This window comes from Hevea brasiliensis, chromosome 4 (genome assembly GCF_030052815.1).
Source record: "Hevea brasiliensis isolate MT/VB/25A 57/8 chromosome 4, ASM3005281v1, whole genome shotgun sequence".
Classification (NCBI taxonomy): Eukaryota; Viridiplantae; Streptophyta; class Magnoliopsida; order Malpighiales; family Euphorbiaceae; genus Hevea; species Hevea brasiliensis.
Window position 1 is genome coordinate 101,676,513 of NC_079496.1, and position 18,757 is coordinate 101,695,269.

At 36.8% G+C, this 18,757-nt stretch overlaps 1 non-coding gene across 1 annotated transcript; it reads right to left on the reverse strand.

Annotated features, from left to right (window-relative positions):
• Window positions 1-17,058: 17,058 nt before the first annotated feature.
• On the reverse strand, window positions 17,059-17,165 carry LOC131179743 (small nucleolar RNA R71). Its single transcript, XR_009148630.1, has one exon. It is a non-coding gene; the product is annotated as a small nucleolar RNA R71 (small nucleolar RNA).
• Between the last annotated feature and the right edge of the window lie 1,592 nt (window positions 17,166-18,757).

Below are 18,757 nucleotides of genomic sequence, written 5' to 3' on the forward strand. Positions count from 1 at the left end.
TGCAGACAGGATTTTCAACCGTTAATGTTAATTTTAGGTGTGAGTATCTAGTAATTATTGTTATATAATTTCATTTTTCATTATTTAATAAAAGCTGTAAACAATATTTTTTATATAAATTCTTTTATTCTTCTTACTAATTATGCATATGATTTTTTACATTTATTTTCTGTTAATTTTTATGGCAATATTAGCACTCTAAATTTTTTTTTTTCAAGTAAATTTTTTTACAAGTAGAATTATTATTATTATTATTATTATTATTATTATTATTATTATTATTATTATTTCTAAAATTAATTACATTGTCATTTTTTATTCTAAAAATTTTTAAAATGCATTTAAAAATTTTTTTGACACTTGATAATTATTATATATAGACACTTTATACAAAAATTTCACACCTTTGTGATTATCATTTTATTTTTCAAATTTTCACATTTACTTTTATTAATTTTATGAAAAGATAAAAAAAATCTTTAAAAAAATTACAAATGATAAGTGATTCTAAAATTTGATGTAATAAAATCAAATGTCGCATGCAATCAAATAAGAGTTCAAAGGGCTTTCAATACAGTGTTTGGAATTCTACACCAATACCTAAATTAGAAATTTTGTGATAAACAAGCATATGAATAATGTTATTCGTTAATATGATATTTACTTAACTTATGAAAACTAGCTTATAATTTGAGCTTATAAGCAATTGAAATTATAGTTGTTATGTGTTTGATTAAAATATTTATAAGTGGCTAATAAATAATTATTGTATTGATAAAAATAATTTATAAGAATATTTATTATTTAAATTACTAAAAAATATTAAATGAGATTTATAATAAAATTTTAAAAATTAAATAAGGATAATATAATAAAATATTTAATCAAACTAGCTTATAAGCATGAAATTTATAAGTACTAAAATAAAAAACTTCATCTTCCAATTTTTTTGTTTTAGCTTATAAACTAAACTTATAAGTTAAAAAATTATTATAAATAAATAGGCCAACTTACTTTTAGATATTATAAACTGGTTTGATTAACTTATAAGTTAAGATAAATACGTTCTAAGTAATTTATATTAATAAGAGTTTAGGCCTTGGCTTTATTCATATTATTTTATTTTTTCTTAAAGAGATTACATAAAGTTAAAAAAATATTTTGATCTCTTTTATAAAATTAATAAAAAAAATTTTACTAATATGTTGCAAAGATTTCTAAAGTCATTAAATATATATACAAATATTTTTTCCTATTTATATAAAATTATTATTAATACTTAAAAAAAATTAAATATTTTATAAAAAAATAAAAATAAATATGAAAATTTAAAAAATAGAATAATAATTCTATGAATGTCAAAAAATTTTATAAAATAATGTTTTCTTAGAAAACAATTTAGCTGGCTAACGGCTTAGGAATTGCTGGCGTGCCAAATATGGAGTATATCAGCTGTGCATTTTTCTAACTTCTCTCAAACGATTGTGAGAACCTGACTAGGCTAAACACATTTTCGTTAAAATCTCATTTAAAATAAATGATTAAAGTAACCGAAAATTGTAATAATTGCTAGAAATTCAATTACAAGGCTTGGAAAATAAATACAATGCTAGAAAAAATAAAAAAGATAAAATTAAAGATAAATAGACTCCTAGATTTTGTTGTTATTGATTGGTTGACTGGTTGGGGCATTGAATGTAGCACAACAGATGTTATTTATAGCAGCACCTGACTGACTGAGTTTATGAATATTTCAGAACCAGTATTCCTCACGTCGCATGTCCAGCAGTTTCCATAACTTCTCTGCACCTATTCTTTAACTGTAGATAACTTCCTATGATCTAGTAACTCCTTTTAGTTAATTAACTCCTTATAACTCCCTTCTGATAACTACCCAAAAATAATATCTAATTATTTAATTCAAGCCTCATAATTAAATTAATAAAATAAAATTAATTAAATTAATTTCATAAAAATTAATTTAATTAATCATAGGCCTAAAATAATTAATGAGCTAATTAAATTATTTTTAATTCGAACAATTGCCCCTGCACATTGATTGGCTGGTGAGGCCATTCTAATGTGGTCAATTAATTACTCCTATTTAAACCATTCCTGCTCCTCCAAATGATTGTAATGCATCCTCACTTGTAGGCTTTCTTCATCGCACAATTCTTGTATTTTCATTCTCATCATTCGACCACCACTCACTGGCCATCATCTTCGTGGCATATCGTCTTCCCCATTGCCCCATCCTCTTTGAGGTGTATCATCGGCAACAATCACTTCATGACGTCCTTTGGTGCAATTCCATGCCGCTTGGACTATACCCATTTGCTCATTTAGTACTTCTTCTTCCCCATTTTGATTGTAAGCTTTCTTTTGAACCAATCTTGGCTATGATAATCATTTCTTGGTAATATGAGTACTGGGTGTTGTTAATTTTCATGAAATTTTGATAAATTTGGAAGGATTTGAAAAGAACTGCAAGTACCATGAATTCCATTTCTTCTGTGATAAAATGGTACCTTTGTGCTATCTTGACTCTTTGTGTGCACTTGAGGCATGTTAGATAACTTGGTTGCATTATATTTATCTTCAAATTTTTGCTATCAATATGTCATCCACTGCACCTATCACTGCACCTGGCACCGCACTTATCACAATTAGTGCATCACCTAGTGCCCCTTTTGGTACAACATTTGCTACTACACTTGGCACTATATCTACTATAGCATCTGCTACAGCACCTGGTACTATATTTAATATAGCACTTGGCGTCTCACTTAGTACCAGTGCTGGTGCGGTATCTCCTAGTGGTATCTCCCCTGAATTCTTTCATTCCAGGACTTAATGGCCTTTCTACCCTAAGAGTCTTCTCTCCTTCCAGCTTCCTATCGTCCAGTATCAACCCTTTCTCCATAGTAGCTATAAGAAAAATTTCTACTACACCTACTCTTTACTGTGTCAATTATTGCTATTGTGCTTCAGTGTTTCCTTACAGATTATGTTTGTTGCTTTTCCCTCAAAGGTTGGCCTTTGTTTTAATAGGCCAAGTTTCTCTTCCTTCCTAGTACAGGAAAATTCTGCCAAAACTTTTTCTAACCAAGTGCTATCATTATTTTTACAGGTGCTGCCTTAGGTTGGGTAGCTCTTCAAGTGTTGGATATTCTTCTACTAGTTCACCCATGACGGTAAGTATTCCTATCTTATTTCTATTTTTTGTAGCCACTTCCCCTGGTGTTCCTTTAACTTTCCCTTCCTTTGCTTCTATAGAACCTGAGTGTGACAAATGCTAGTAAGGGACTGCTACATATCTCTACTGAACTTCCAGGTCCTCCCTTTCCTCTCGATAAGGTAGATGAGCTGATGGTCTGGAAGACTCTAAAGGCCATCCAAAAATCAAGGGAAATAAAATCTTGGTCGAGATATATACCCTGTGACACCCCTTACCCGTCTACTGTATAGCCGAGTAAAATATGTCACACAGTGTATCGGAACACCTTATTTTAATTCAACTATTTTTATTCTTCCTAATTTATTTCTTTCATATTTATGAAGTATAATTCGTGAAATATCATTCATTTAAGCCATTTATTGAAATTATAATTTATTTGAGGTTTCGCAAATTTTATAGAAAATTTGGCAGAGTGCCGGCTAAAAATGGATAAAACAGTTCTTCGGAACCTGTGAAAAACACTTCCAAAATTTTCTATCAATCCCAAACTCCATTTTATCAACAAAATCCCAATATTTCTCATATATATTCCCATTCTCATTCATTCAATTCATATGAAATTCATATAAAGTCATAAATAAATATTCACTTGTTCATTAATAAACACAATTTCCATAATTTACGTTAATACTAAAATACATTACATAAGTCTTAATTACACATGAGAAAATAAAAGTTAATTACAAAATACTAAAATAAAATCTAGTGTCCTACCAATGTACTGATGACGGTGAGGTGACACGGACACTATGCAGAGCTGCAGAAGATCTCACCCAGTCTGTGGTCTACTGGGCTCTCAGTCGGTCTCTCCAGAACCTACGCGTGGCAAAAAGCAACGCGCTAAGTAATAATGCTTAGTGGTGCTAATAATAAAATAAAAAGAAATAATAGAAAATAAATATGCAGTGCATGTCCTGATGTCTTATGCAGACAATTTTTTTATCATTATTGGTAATCTTATTTATTTTGTACTTGTTATATTCATAATTTCATTAAATTTATTTACTTTCATTTTTGGTTGCCCAAGTAACCTATACTGGACGACTGGACTGGATAAATGAGTAAACTGGCACTGGGTGTCAAGTACCTCGGGCCGTCACACCATCGGTCACATATGTATCTTCCGGTGTGCAACTGAACAGCCAATAAGCTGTAATAACATTAGGCACAAGGCCAAGTATCAACATAGTGTCAGAATGGATAAAAGCTATGAAATTACAGAATGGCATAATGCCATGTGTAGTACTGCTAACTGAACCCTATTAGCATGCCAACCTATCCAAACCAATCTTGCTAGGTGTACTAGGGCATGTTACACTTTTAAATTGTATAATTCTTGAAATTTACGTTTAGGTGTTACTATTCATTTCATTAGTCAACTAAAATGTTGACTTTTGCATAGACAATAGGTACATTGGTTCTAATACTCTCAACATACCACATTCTACATTCTAAAATTTTTGGTATTGGTTGCCAATACCATTTCTAAGCTTAGTGCTAGTTGTTCAAAATTTTCAGATTTCAAGCCTTGTGTTTTCTATTCCATTGGTCATTTTTATAGTAGGAATTTGGCAAAATTGTCTTCATAAAAGTTGTTCCTTATTTTGTCTAGTTACATTTCCTTTTTTGAATCACTTCATTTGGAATTTTGTGGCTCAAGTTATGGCCTAAACACCATAATTGGCCGGATTGGACAGAATCCAAAATTCTGGGCAAAACTAGTTTTGCCAGATTTGGTAACCTAAGTTTGGTTGGCAATTTGACTAGGTTATGGTCAGAATTAGGATTTGTGTTCCTCATGAAAGTTGTAGGTCTATGTCTCAGCTATCTGCTGATAACATTTCAGGTCAATTGGATCTTTCTACACTGAGTTATGATCAAATGAATAAATATTGTTCATTTGGTCATTTTGCCCAGGCAGACTGCAGGTCACTCGGATTAGGGCAATTTTTAGGTCAACTTAGTTTGGTTTTCTGGGCAAGGTTTCTATACCAAAGTTGTGCCATTATGTGTCTAGTTTCATGTCCAATTAGCCTTGCACCAATTGAACCTACACAACCCAAGTTATAACTGCCCAAACAGGCTGGACTCACATCCAGACTTGCAGGTCACACAAGGCAGCTCAACCAAACTCAAATCCCAAGGTATAACTCACTTCAATTCTTCATCATACACAGCCAAATGGTCACTAATTGACCATTTAAACTTTCATTCACCAACACATGAACAACATCCAAGTTTTTGTGTCCAAACCCTAGCTCAAATTCAAGGTTCACACAACACATGTCAATTAGGCATACTAATCCATTTCAAATTTATGTCTACACATCAACACCATTTCTAAGCCATTTTAAATCCATAAAAACCATCAACTACCACTCCCATAAAGGTGGCCAACATTCCATTCTCAATTTCACACATGATTTATCTCAATTTCTTAATTATTTGTTCATATTCAAACTAAATTTTAAGAAATAAACAACATTAAGTAATTAACATGCACTAACCTCTTTAGTCTCTTTATTGGCTTGTATAAACCTTGAAATTTCTTCACTTTATGATAATCAAAACCTTGCTCTTGATGTGGGGGTTAATTTTTGTGAAGGGTGTTTAGGGTTTTGGGGTGAGGTTTGGTGAGTTTTAAAGCTTGTGTAAGCTTTAATGGTGGAAGGGCTAGGAGAAGAGGAAACGGCAAGGAGAAGAAGCTGATGACTTTTCTGATTTTTTTTCTTTTTATATCTTCTTTTATTACTTAATTTAGTGACTTTTAATTTTGATTGGTGGAGATAGGGGTGATGACATCATGTGATGTCAAAATTGTCATTTAATCTCATTTTCTTTCCTTTTCTTATCTACTTAATTTCAATTTAATTTTTAGCAATATTTATTCACATTTTATGTCATAATAATTATTTACTTAACTGGACAAGTCGGCCAAAAATCATCTCTAAAGATGAAATGACTAAAATGCCCTCCGTTTGGCTTAACAGACTAAAATTGTCTGTACCGATTGAAAAATTTTTCTAAGCATTTTCTTGGCATTCAAATGCCATAGGAACGTCAATGACCCTTCTCTGGAGTCCCAAAAATTATTTTATGAATTTTTCCTCGGGTCTAGGGCTCCTAGTTGTGAGAACCGCAACTTCCCACTAAGTTACCCATCGCTAGGGCACTGGCTCATTTAACTTAGTTGTATTTTATTTCTAAAATTTTTCCTAAATTTTTCCTATCAATATTTGAGTTAATTATGGTTCCTCACTTTAGTTTAAATATTTTTCTGGACGTTCTAGCTGTCCGGACAGACACTGGTCACTGGAACAGTAGAAGTACGGAGTTGTTGCTACAGGGAGGGTGTTACAACTTTTCCCATCTAATTTAAATTTCGTCCTCGAAATTTACCTGATGCAAATAGTTGAGGGAACTATTGCCTCATCGTCTCTTCACTTTCCCAAGTTGCCTCCTCGGTGTTGTGGTGCCTCCAAAGCACTTTCACTAGTGGAATCTGCTTATTCCTCAACTCTTTCACTTCCCGAGCCAGGATCCGTATGGGTTCTTCTTCATATGTCAAATCCGGTTGTACTTCAATTTCTTCCATGGAGATGACATGTGAAGGATCTGAGCGGTATCTTCTTAGCATAGATACATGGAACACATTATGGATCTTATCCAGCTCTGGTAGTAAAGCTAGCCTGTAGGCCACTGGACCCACACGTTCAATGACTTCATATGGGCCAATGAACCTAGGGCTTAACTTACCTTTTCTTTCAAAACTTAGTACCTTCTTCCACGATGACACCTTGAGGAACACTTTGTCGCCAACCGCATATTCTATTTCTTTCCTCTTCGGGTCGGCATAAGATTTCTGTCTGTCTGAGGCAACCTTCAAATTGGCTTTGATTAGTTTTACTTTCTCCTCAGTCTGTTTCACCAAGTCTGGCCCTACCAGTTTATCTTCACCTAATTCAGTCTAGCACACTGGAGTTCTACATTTCCTCCCATACAGTGCTTCATACAGGGCCATTTGGATACTAGCTTGGTAGCTATTGTTGTATGCAAATTCTGCCAGTGGGAGGTATCTGTCCCAACTTCCCTCAAACTCAATGACACAACTCCTCAGTATATCCTCAAGGACCTGACATATATTTCATGTTATTATTATCATTTCAGTTCAATATTTGTGTTAGTTCAACTGCTTTCAATTGTTTACCTGGATTACTCTTTTTGATTGCCCATCCATCTGAGGATGGAAAAATGTGCTGAAGTGGAGTTGTGTACCCAAGGATTCATGCAACTTCTTCCAGAATCTCGATGTAAACCTTGGGTCTCGATCAGATATTATGGAAAGTGAAATTCCATGCAATCTAACTATCTCACCAATATACAATTCTGCTAACTTCTCCAGTGAGTAGTCAGTCCTAACTGGTAGAAAATGTGCTGACTTCGTCAATCTATCTACTATCACCCATATTGCATCATGCTTCTTTTGGGTGAGAGGTGGACCACTTACAAAATCCATGGTGACCCGATCCCATTTCCATTCAGGTATACGTATAGGCTATAGCAAACCCGATGGAACTTGATGTTCTGCCTTGACTTACTGACATGTCAAGCATTTAGTCACATAGTCAGCTATGTCCTTCTTCATACCAGGTCACTAATACTGAAGCTTCAGATCATGATACATTTTTGTACTTTCTGGGTGCATAGCATAAACACTGGTGTGTGCCTCTTTCAGAATACTACCTTTCAATTCCCCATCATCTGGTACACATAATCTTCCTTTGTAGTATAGACACCCATCTGTTTTCACTGGATAGTCAGTTTCTTTCCCTTCTAGGATTTTGCTCATAGTAGTCATTAATTTCTCATCTACCTTTTGCCCATCTAAAATCTGCTGTAGTAGGTTTGGCCTCACTTGCAACTCAGCCAAAATAGCTCCATCTCGAGCCAAGGATAGACAGGCATTCAATGATCTCAAAGCTGTGATGGATTTTTTGCTCAAAGCATCATCAACTACATTTGCCTTCCCAGGATGGTAGTCAATCACACAATCATAGTCCTTCAGGAACTCAATCCATCGCCTTTGTCTAAGGTTGAGCTCCTTCTGGGTTGGCAAGTATTTCAGACTTTTATGGTATGTGTAAATGTAACACTTTTCACCATACAAATAGTGCCTCCATATCTTCAATGCGAAGATAATTGCTGCAAGTTCTAGATCATGGGTAGGGTAATTCTGTTCATGTGGCCTTAGCTTCCTGGAAGCATAAGCGACCACCTTCCTCTCTTGCATCAATACACACCCTAACCCATTATACGAGGCATCACTGTAGACCACAAAGTCCTTTCCCGACACTGGCTATGTTAACACTGGTGCCTCTGTCAACATAGCCTTTAACTTCTCAAAACTGGTTTGACACTTATCATTCCAGTCAAATATGACATTCTTGTGTAACAACTTGGTCATTGGAGCAGCTATTAAGGAAAATCCCTTCATAAATCTTCTGTAATACCCAGCTAGCCCCAAGAAACTTCTTACCTCAGTTGTATTCCTGGAAGGCTTCCATTCCATCACTGCTTCTATTTTCTTGGGATCCACTCTAATCCCATCAGCTGACACTATGTGTCCAAGGAATGCAATTTCATTTAACCAAAAGTCACACTTTGACAACTTAGTATACAGCTTCTTTTCTCTCAGGGTTTGCAGAATAATCCTCAAATGTTCATCATGTTCTTCCCTGGTTTTGGAATACACCAAAATATCATCAATAAAGACCACTATGAACCGATCTAGGTATGGATGGAAGATACGGTTCATAAGGTCCATGAATGCCACTGGTGCATTTGTTAGGCCAAAGGGCATCACCAGGAACTCATAATGCCCATACCGGGTCCTGAATGCAGTCTTTGGCACATCTGCATCCCTCACCCTCAACTGATGATACCCGGATCTGAGATCAATTTTGGAAAATACTCCTGCTCCCTTTAACTGATCAAACAGATCATCAATTCTAGGCAACGGATATTTATTCTTCACAGTCACTTTATTCAACTGCCGGTAATCGATGCACAACCTTAAAGTCCCATCCTTCTTCTTTACAAACAGCACTGGAGCTCCCCATGGTGACACACTGGGGCGTATGAACCCTTTATCTAGTAACTCCTGTAACTGGATTTTCAGTTCTTTCAATTCTGTGGGTGCCATCCTATAAGGAGCAATAGAGATTGGTGTTGTACCCGGCAGTATCTCAATAACAAATTCGACTTCCCTTTCTGGTGGCAAGCCAGGCAATTCTTTAGGGAACACATCTGGGAAGTCTCTTACTGTGGGTTTGTCACATCGATCTGGCTTAGCCTGCCTAGTATCCACCACATGTGCTAGGTAGGCTTCACAGCCTTTTCTCATCAGTTTTCTTGCAACTGTGGCTGAAATGACATTGGACAAGAAATCTGTCATTTCCCCCACAACTGTAATCTCATTACCCTCAGGAGTTTTTAAAGAAATCCTCTTCAGTTTACAATCAACCATTGCCTGATGACGTGACAACCAGTCTATTCCCAAAATCATGTCAAACTCATGGAAAGGCAACTCAATCAAGTCTGCCAAGAATTCATACTCTTGAATCCTTAACGGGCAACCCTTGTACACTTTGTTCACCACTACACTGTGGCCCAATGGATTAGTGACCAGAATGTCTTGATCACTCTCCCCCTACTAGTATCCCCCTTTCTACGGGTAGGTTGATGCAGATGTATGAATGAGTGGATCCTGAATCCACAAATGCATGCACAGATGTATTGTAGAGGGAGAACGTACCCCTGATGATATCCAGGGCATCTTCCTCCTCCTGAGCGCTCATGGCATAGGCTCTGGCAGGTGGTCTACCCTCAGGCCTCTCTGCTGGCTCAGATGCAGGCCTCTGTGATGGTCCCACTGCCTCAGATTTTCCAGATTTCCTACCCCTTTGTGGTGCAGGAGTAGGTTTGTCTGCTTGTGTTGGAGCAGCTATAGTAGTTCTGCGTGGACAGTTCCTCAGCTAATGCTCTGTCGACCCACACCTTAAGCAGGCACCAGTCACTCTCCAACACTCCCCCTTATGCCACTTCAGGCAATGTGGACATGCAGAAGATGCTGGGGCTGGTCCCCTGAACCTCGTCCCTGGAGAGTTGTCCACTGATGGTGTGGACTGACCTATCTTAGGGGTGAACTGTGGCCTGGGCCCCTAGGACTGACCCTGACCTTGAGGTTGACCTGAACTTTGTGCAGGTGAACCTTTGAACTTCTTTCCTGGTGCAGGAGATGAGCTAGACTGATTCGGGCCCCTCTTCTGCTGTCTCTCCCTTCTAGTCTGCTCACTTATTCTAACCTTTTCAACTTTTATTGCAGCTTCCACTAACTTGGTGAAGTCTGTGATTCCCAAGGCAGTGATCATGATCTTTATATTGTCATTTAATCCCTCTTCAAATCTCTTACACCTTTCGGCCTCATTAGGGACTATCTCCCTTCCGTAGCGGCTCAATCTGACAAATTCCTTTTCATACTCGGCCACTGTTAGCTGTCTCTGCCTCAGGTTAATAAATTCTCTTCTTCTCTCTTCCAGGTATACACTACCCACATATTTCTTCTTGAATTCTGAGAGGAAGAAGTCCCAAGTTATTACTTCTGGTTGCACTTCACTAGATACTGTATCCCACCATTGGTAGGCATCATCTTGCAACAGAGATACAACAGCTTCTAGATTTTGTTCAGGAGTGCAGTGGAGTTGCTTTAAACTCTGCCAGTTCTGTTCAACCAGTTTTCGGCTACAACAGAATCATCTTCTCTCTTGCCAAAGAAATCCACTGCTCCAAATTTTCTCAGTCTTTCCAAATGTGATTTCTGATGTGGAGGTGGTAGTGGTGGTGGCATTACCCCAGCTATTTGTCTGAAGAACTCGGCCATTTACTGAAACATGGCCTGTGGAGGCCGAGGTGCTCACTGAGCCGGGCAGAGCAGTTCTCCCCTACCCCCGCCTCGCCATCTGCAGTGGAGCATGACTCTCCACTTTCTCCTCAACTGCCCTCTGAGATGTGGGGTCCATATCCTATTCAAAATAACAAAGACAAACAGATCTGCATTAGTGTCACCTCGACTCTTACAAATGCAATGCATGGTATGGACTCGATTTAGACCCAGAAATGCCTAAACCGTGCTCTGATACCACTAAATGTGACACCCCTTACCCGTCTACTGTATAGCTGAGTAAGATATGTCACAGTGTACCGGAACACCTTATTTTAATTCAACTATTTTTATTCTTCCTAATTTATTTCTTTCATAGTTATGAAGTATCATTTGTGAAATATCATTCATTTAAGCCATTTATTGAAATTATAATTTATTTGAGGTTCCACAAATTTTATAGAAAATCTGGCAGAATGCCAGCTAAAAATGGATAAAATAGTTCTTCGGAACCTGTGAAAAACACTTCCAAAATTTTCAATCAATCCCAAACTCTATTTCATCAACAAAATCCCAATATTTCTCATATATATTCCCATTCTCATTCATTCATTTCATATGAAATTCATATAAAAGTCATAAATAAATATTCACTTGTTCATTAATAAACACAATTTCCATAATTTACATCAATACTAAAATACATTACATAAGTCTTAATTACACACGAGAAAATAAAAGTTAATTATAAAATACAAAAATAAAACCTAGTGTCCTACCAATGCACTGATGACGGTGAGGTGACACGAACACTATGCAAAGCTACAGAAGATCTCACCTAGTCTGTGGTCCACTGGGCTCTCGATCGGTCTCTCCAAAACCTACGCATGGCAAAAAGCAATGCGCTAAGCAATAATGCTTAGTGGTGCCAATAATAAAATAAAAAGAAATAACAGAAAATAAATATGCAGTGCATGTCCTGATGTCTTATGCAGACAATTTTTCGATCATTATTGTTAATCTTATTTATTTTGTACTTGTTATATTCATAATTTTATTAAATTTATTTACTTTCATTTTTGGTTGCCCAAGTAACCTATACTGGATGACTGGATTGGATAAACGGGTAAACTGGCGCTGGGTATCAAGTACCTCGGGCCGTCACACCATCGATCACATATGTATCTTCCGGTGTGCAACTGAACAGCTAATAAGCTATAAAAACATTAGGCACAAGGCCAAGTATCAACATAATATCAGAATGGCTAAAAGCCATGAAATCACATAATGGCATAATGCCATGTGCAGTACTACTAACTGAACCCTATTGGTATGCCAACCTATCCAAACTAATCTTGCTAGGTGCACTAGGGCATGTTACACTTTTAAATTGTACAATTCTTGAAATTTAAGTTTAGGTATTACTATTCATTTCATTAGTCAACTAAAATGTTGACTTTTGCATAGACAATAGGTACATTGGTTCTAATACTCCCAACATGCCACATTTTACATTCTAAAATTATTGGTATTGGTTGCCAATACCATTTCTAAGCTTAGTGCTAGTTGTTCAAAATTTTCAGATTTCAAGCCTTGTGTTTACTGTTCCATTGGTCATTTTTACAGTAGGAATTTGGCAAAATTATCTTCATGAAAGTTGTTCCTTATTTTGTCTAGTTGCATTTCCTTTTTAGAATCACTCCATTTAGAGTTTTGTAGCTCAATTTATGGCCTAAGCACCATAACTGGCCGGGTTGGACAGAATCCAAAATTCTGGGCAAAACTAGTTCTGCCAGATTTGGTAACCTAAGTTTGGTTGGCAATTTGATTAGGTTATGATCAGAATTAGGATTTGTGTTCCTCATGAAAGTTGTAGGTCTATGTCTCAGCTTTTTGCTGGTAAAAGTTCAGGTCAATTGGACCTTTCTACACTGAGTTATGAGTAAATGAATAAACACTATTTATTTGGTCATTTTACCCAGAAAGACTGCAAGTCACCTAGATTAGGGCAATTTTTAGGTTAATTTAGTTTAGTTTTCTAGGCAAGGTTTTTATACCAAAGTTATGCCATTATGTGTCTAGTTTCATGTCTAATTGGCCTTGCACCAATTGAACCTACACAACCCAAGTTATAGCTACCCAAACAGGCTGGACTCACATCTAGACCTACAGGTCACACAAGGCAGCTCAGCCAAACTCAAATCCCAAGCTACAACTCACTTCAATTCTTCATCATACATAGCCAAATGGCCAGTAATTGACCATTTAAACTTTCATTCACCAACACATGAACAAGATCCAAGTTTTTGTGTCCAAACCCTAGCTCAAATTCAAGGTTCACACAACACATGTCAATTAGGCATACTAATCCATTTCAAATTTATGTCTACACTTCAACACCATTTCTAAGCCATTTTAAATCCATCAAAACCATCAACTACCACTCCCATAAAGCTAGCCAAAATTCCATTCTCAATTTCACACTTGATTTATCTCAATTTCTTAGTTATTTGTTCATATTCAAACTAAATTTTAAGAAATAAACAAGATTTAGTAATTAACATGCATTAACCTCTTTGGTCTCTTTATTGGCTTGTATAAACCTTGGAATTTCTTCACTTTATGATAATCAAAACCTTGCTCTTGATGTGGGGGTTAATTTTTGTGAAGGGTGTTTAGGGTTTTGGGGTGAGATTTGGTGAGTTTTAAAGCTTGTGTAAGCTTTAATGGTGGAAGGGCTAGGAGAAGAGGAAACGGCAAGGAGAAGAAGCTGATGACTTTTCTTATTTTTCTTTATTTTTTTTTATCTTCCTTTATTACTTAATTTAGTGGCTTTTAATTTTGATTGGTGGAGATAGGGGTGATGACATCATGTGATGTCAAAATTGTCATTTAATCTCATTTTCTTTCCTTTTCTTGTTTACTTAATTTCGATTTAATTTTTAGCAATATTTATTCATATTTTATGTCATAATAATTATTTACTTAACTGGACAAGTCGGCCAAAAATCATCTCTGAAGACGAAATGACCAAAATGCCCTCCGTTTGGCTTAACAGACTAAAATTATCTGTACCGATTAAAAAATTTTTCTAAGCATTTTCTTGGCATTCTAATGCCATAGGAACCTCAATGACCCTTCTCCGGAGTCCCAAAAGTTATTTTATGAATTTTTCCTCGAGTCTAGGGCTCCTAGTTGAGAGAACCGCAACTTCCCACTAGGTTACCCATCGTTAGGGCACTGACTAATTTAACTTAGTTGTATTTTATTTCTAAAATTTTTCCTAAATTTTTCTTATTAATATTTGAGTTAATTATGGTTCCTCACTTTAGTTTAAATATTTATCCGGACGTTCTAGCTGTCCGGACCGACACTGGTCACCGGAACAGTAGAATGTACGGAGTTGCTATAAGGAGGGTGTTACATACCCGATTGGGCCAAGTGGATTGATATACTTTTTGCCATATACTCGAGCCTTTAGCAATGGGCTGGCATTGAGAAATTCATCAACTTGACTCACTTTACTTCTACATTTTACCCTGGACTTATTTTGAGTTCTTTTTAGTTTTGGTCTCGCACCTGTAACTCCTTCATCTCGCCTATAAGAACCATGTATATTACTGATACACTTGAATTGTATAGTTGTTTTTAAGCACATTTACATTCTATTTCATAGCATTTAGGCAAGTATTTTCATGCATAATAGTTGATTTCATTAGTTTCGTAATTTCTATTGTAAAGCCCTTAATTCCATGTTTTCTGCATTATTTCAGGTGTTTGGGTGAAGCCCCAAAGAATGGGAGTGTAAAGGAAAGCTTGGAGAGCTAAAAAGACAAAGAATTGCTACTGATACAAAGTATACGGGTCGTGTAAACCAAGCCCCAGACTTGTGTAACTCTCTGCCAGAAGAAAGCTAAGAGAATCGATGAGAAACACAAGTACACGGGTCGTGTAAGTAGACCTATGTAATCTGCAGGGACCCATGTAAGTCTCTGCCAGGCGCAAGCTTGAAGAACCTTACAGGAACAATTGTACACGGCCCGTGTAACCAGGCTCGTTTAGTTGGCACAGACCCGTGTAACTTTCTGTGTCAAAACAAGGCCACGCGATTCTCCTCCAGTAAGTTACACGGCCCTACTTTGCAGGACCCATGTAGTGACACACGGGCCATGTACTATGCTGCAGCCAGTTTTGTAACTCGAATTCCCCTCCTGTTTTCTAATTTGAACGATACTCCTAAAGCCTTTTCGACTTAAAATGGCCTAACCCTAGAGCAACCAATATAAATAGAAAAGAAAACATCAGGAAGAGAGGTCGGTCACCACATCTGGATCGCTGAAGGTTCTTTGTTGTCGGGCTCTACATCAGTACCAAAAGAAGTTTTCCTACTGAAGCTTCACAAGATCAAAGCTACAAACTCTCTTTGGTTCCTTCGTTTCATCTCCTTAGAGAGATTTTTATTATTTTATTTCTTCTGCATAACTCTCTTTTTATTGTTTTTACTTTTTATCATGACATTTGCTGAACTCACCATGAGTGAGTAGTTTTCTTATTTTGGATTTGGGATAGTAGCTCTTGTAATTATTATTATGGATGAACACTGAGTTTTATTTATTGGATTTGAGATTCATTTCTTGATTTAATTTCTTGCGATCTTAATGCATGCTATGTGTTGGTACCCACTTAGTTATGATTGTAGATGTTAATTGAATGACTGAAAGGTGAAGATTGACATTAGAAAATCTAGATCTTGAACCTAGAAATTCTGACCTAGACATAGGCTGATACCTTTGTGGAACCTAAAAATTGGTCAAAGGTCTTAAAGGATTTTATTTAATTTGATCACCATGAAAGTAGGGTTTGAGTTAATTAGAATACACCCTAGATGCCTTGAGAGAGGATTTAGGATAGCTTAGGACTGATTTCCATCAAGGAAAATGATCCTCAATTCAGTAAATAAACGAGATAACATTCCTAGTAAGATTCAAGTGTGAAATCTCAATTCTAGAAATGTTTCAAATAAATCATTTCGTTTTAAGTTTATCATTTTAGTGTTTAAAGTTAACAAACTTCATTCTTTAAGTATTCGATAGCCTAGATAATCAAGATTTCTGTGTAGATTGGTACTTGCTAAACAAAATTCCTCGTGGGAACGATACTCTACTTATCACTTTATTACTTGTTAGCGATACGTGCACTTGCGGTGATTGCAAAATAGTGAAAGAAGTTTTTAGCGCTGTTACCAGGGAATTTTGGTTTTAGTGATATCAAGCGATAGGCGATTTAGCTGATTTAGGCAATTATATTTATTCTTTAATTTTATTTTACTGGTTGTATTTCTGTTCTTTTCTCTCAGTTGCCCAATCTGGTATATAACCAGAACAAAACCAGAAGAAATTTTGGACTGTGATCCAAAAATAGACAGAACTCTGAAAGCCATCAGGAGGCAAAGGAAACATCAAAAGCACGGTTAAGGAGATCCTGAAATCCCAACCATGGCCAATAATAATGATAGACCAAGACTCTTGAGAGATTACGGAGCTCCATCTGTCCAAGAATTTCAGCCCAGTGTCACTAGACCCACAGTGGAAGCCAACAACTTTGAATTAAAACCAGCATGGCTCAAATGATTCAACAAACCCAGTTTGCAGGTTTACCAACTGAGGACCCATACTATCACCTCCAGTGCTTTCTTGCCCTATGTGATACATTCAAGATGAATGGAGTGTCTGATCAAGCAATAAGACTCAAGGCATTCCCATTCTCCCTTCAGGATAGAGCAAAGAAGTGGTTACTTTCTCAACTGGCTGGAACATTCACTACCTGAGAAAACCTCTCTCAAGCTTTTCTAGCAAGGTATTTCCCACCTGCAAAGACTGCAAAGCTGAGGCTTGAGCTCAACACCTTCAGACAAAAGGAAGGAGAGTCGCTCTATGACGCATGGGAAAGATGTAAAGACCTGCAGAGGGAATGTCCACACCATGGCATAGAAGATTGGCTATTGGTACAAAATTTCTATAATGGATTACTACCCTCTACAAGGAGCACAGTTGATTCAGCTGCAGAGGGTGATCTAATGGAGAAAATAGTGTCACAAGCACTTGAACTTTTAGAAAGGGTTGCATACCATAATTATGAGTGGTCAAATGAAAGAGGAAATGCAAGAAGAACTACAGGGGTCCTGGAAGTAGATGCCCTAAGCATGATAAATGCCCAGTTTGATCAGCTCACAAAGAAACTTGAAAGAATGCAAGCCAATGCAGTTGGAACAAATAGTCAACATGAGGACAGCTATGAAGGAGGATACATGAATTCAGAATACAGCAATTTCAGTGAACCTACAGAACAGATGAACTATGTGAATAATGGAGGAAACTTCAACCAGAGGCAGCCAAACAATCCGTATTCAAATACTTACAACCCTAGATAGAGAAACCACCTAAATTTCTCATGGTCCAATAAGCAAAACCAGCCGATAAATAAGCAACAAGGGTACAAACCTCTAGCACCCCCTAGATTTCAGAACAGAGGTCAGAACTTTGCACAACCATCACTACCTCTCCAACCTCAATAACCTGAACCGAAAATGACCATGGAAACCATGATGGAAGGATTCCTAGCAGCTCAACAACAACAAACTGAATTGATTAAACAGTTGACTTCTAGAATGGACCAACTTGCTACCCATAACAAGATGCTAGAGAATCAAATTGCTCAGCAAGCAAGTTCTTCAAGTAAGGCTGCTGGCAAACTGCCCAGTCAACCAGAAATGAACCCAAGGGAGCATTGCAAGGCAGTTGCACTGAGAAGTAGGAGAACTCTAGTACAACCAGAGGTAGAATCAATAGAGGAAACCATAGAAAAATCTAAAGACCAAACAGAGAAAAAGGAGGAAGAAGCTAAGAAAGAGCGGGAAGAGGAAGCAAGGAAGACAAAGAAATTACCAGAACCATACTAGCCTCCCCTACCTTTTCAGAAAGCCAAACTAGATAAGCAATTTGAGAAATTTTTAGAAGTTTTACAGAAACTTTACATCAACATCCCCTTCACTGAAGCACTTTCTCATATGCCATCTTAAGCCAAATTTCTTAAAGAAATTCTGTCAAAGCAAAGGAAGCTAGAAGACTATGGAACAGTAGCTCTACCAGAGGAATGCAGTGCCATTCTGCAAAACAAACTGCCTCCAAAGTTGAAGGATCCAGGAAGCTTCTCCATACCCTGTATCATTGGTAACAAGAAAATAGATAAGGCCCTGTGTGATCTTAGGGGCAAGCGTCAGTTTAATGCCTCTATCAATATGCAAAAAGCTAGAGATCGGGGAACTGAAACCCACAACAATCTCATTGCAATTGGCTAATCGATCCATTAAATATCCTATAGGAATACTTAAGAACATCCCTATCAAAGTGGGCAAATTCTTCATTCCAGTGGACTTTGTTGTCCTTGAGATGGAAGAAGATGTCCAAATTCCTATCATCTTGGGAAGACCATTCTTGGCAACCGCCGGAGCCATCATAGACATCAAAAATGGACGATTAACCCTCAAGGTAGGAGAAGAAGAAGTGGAGTTTAACTTGTTC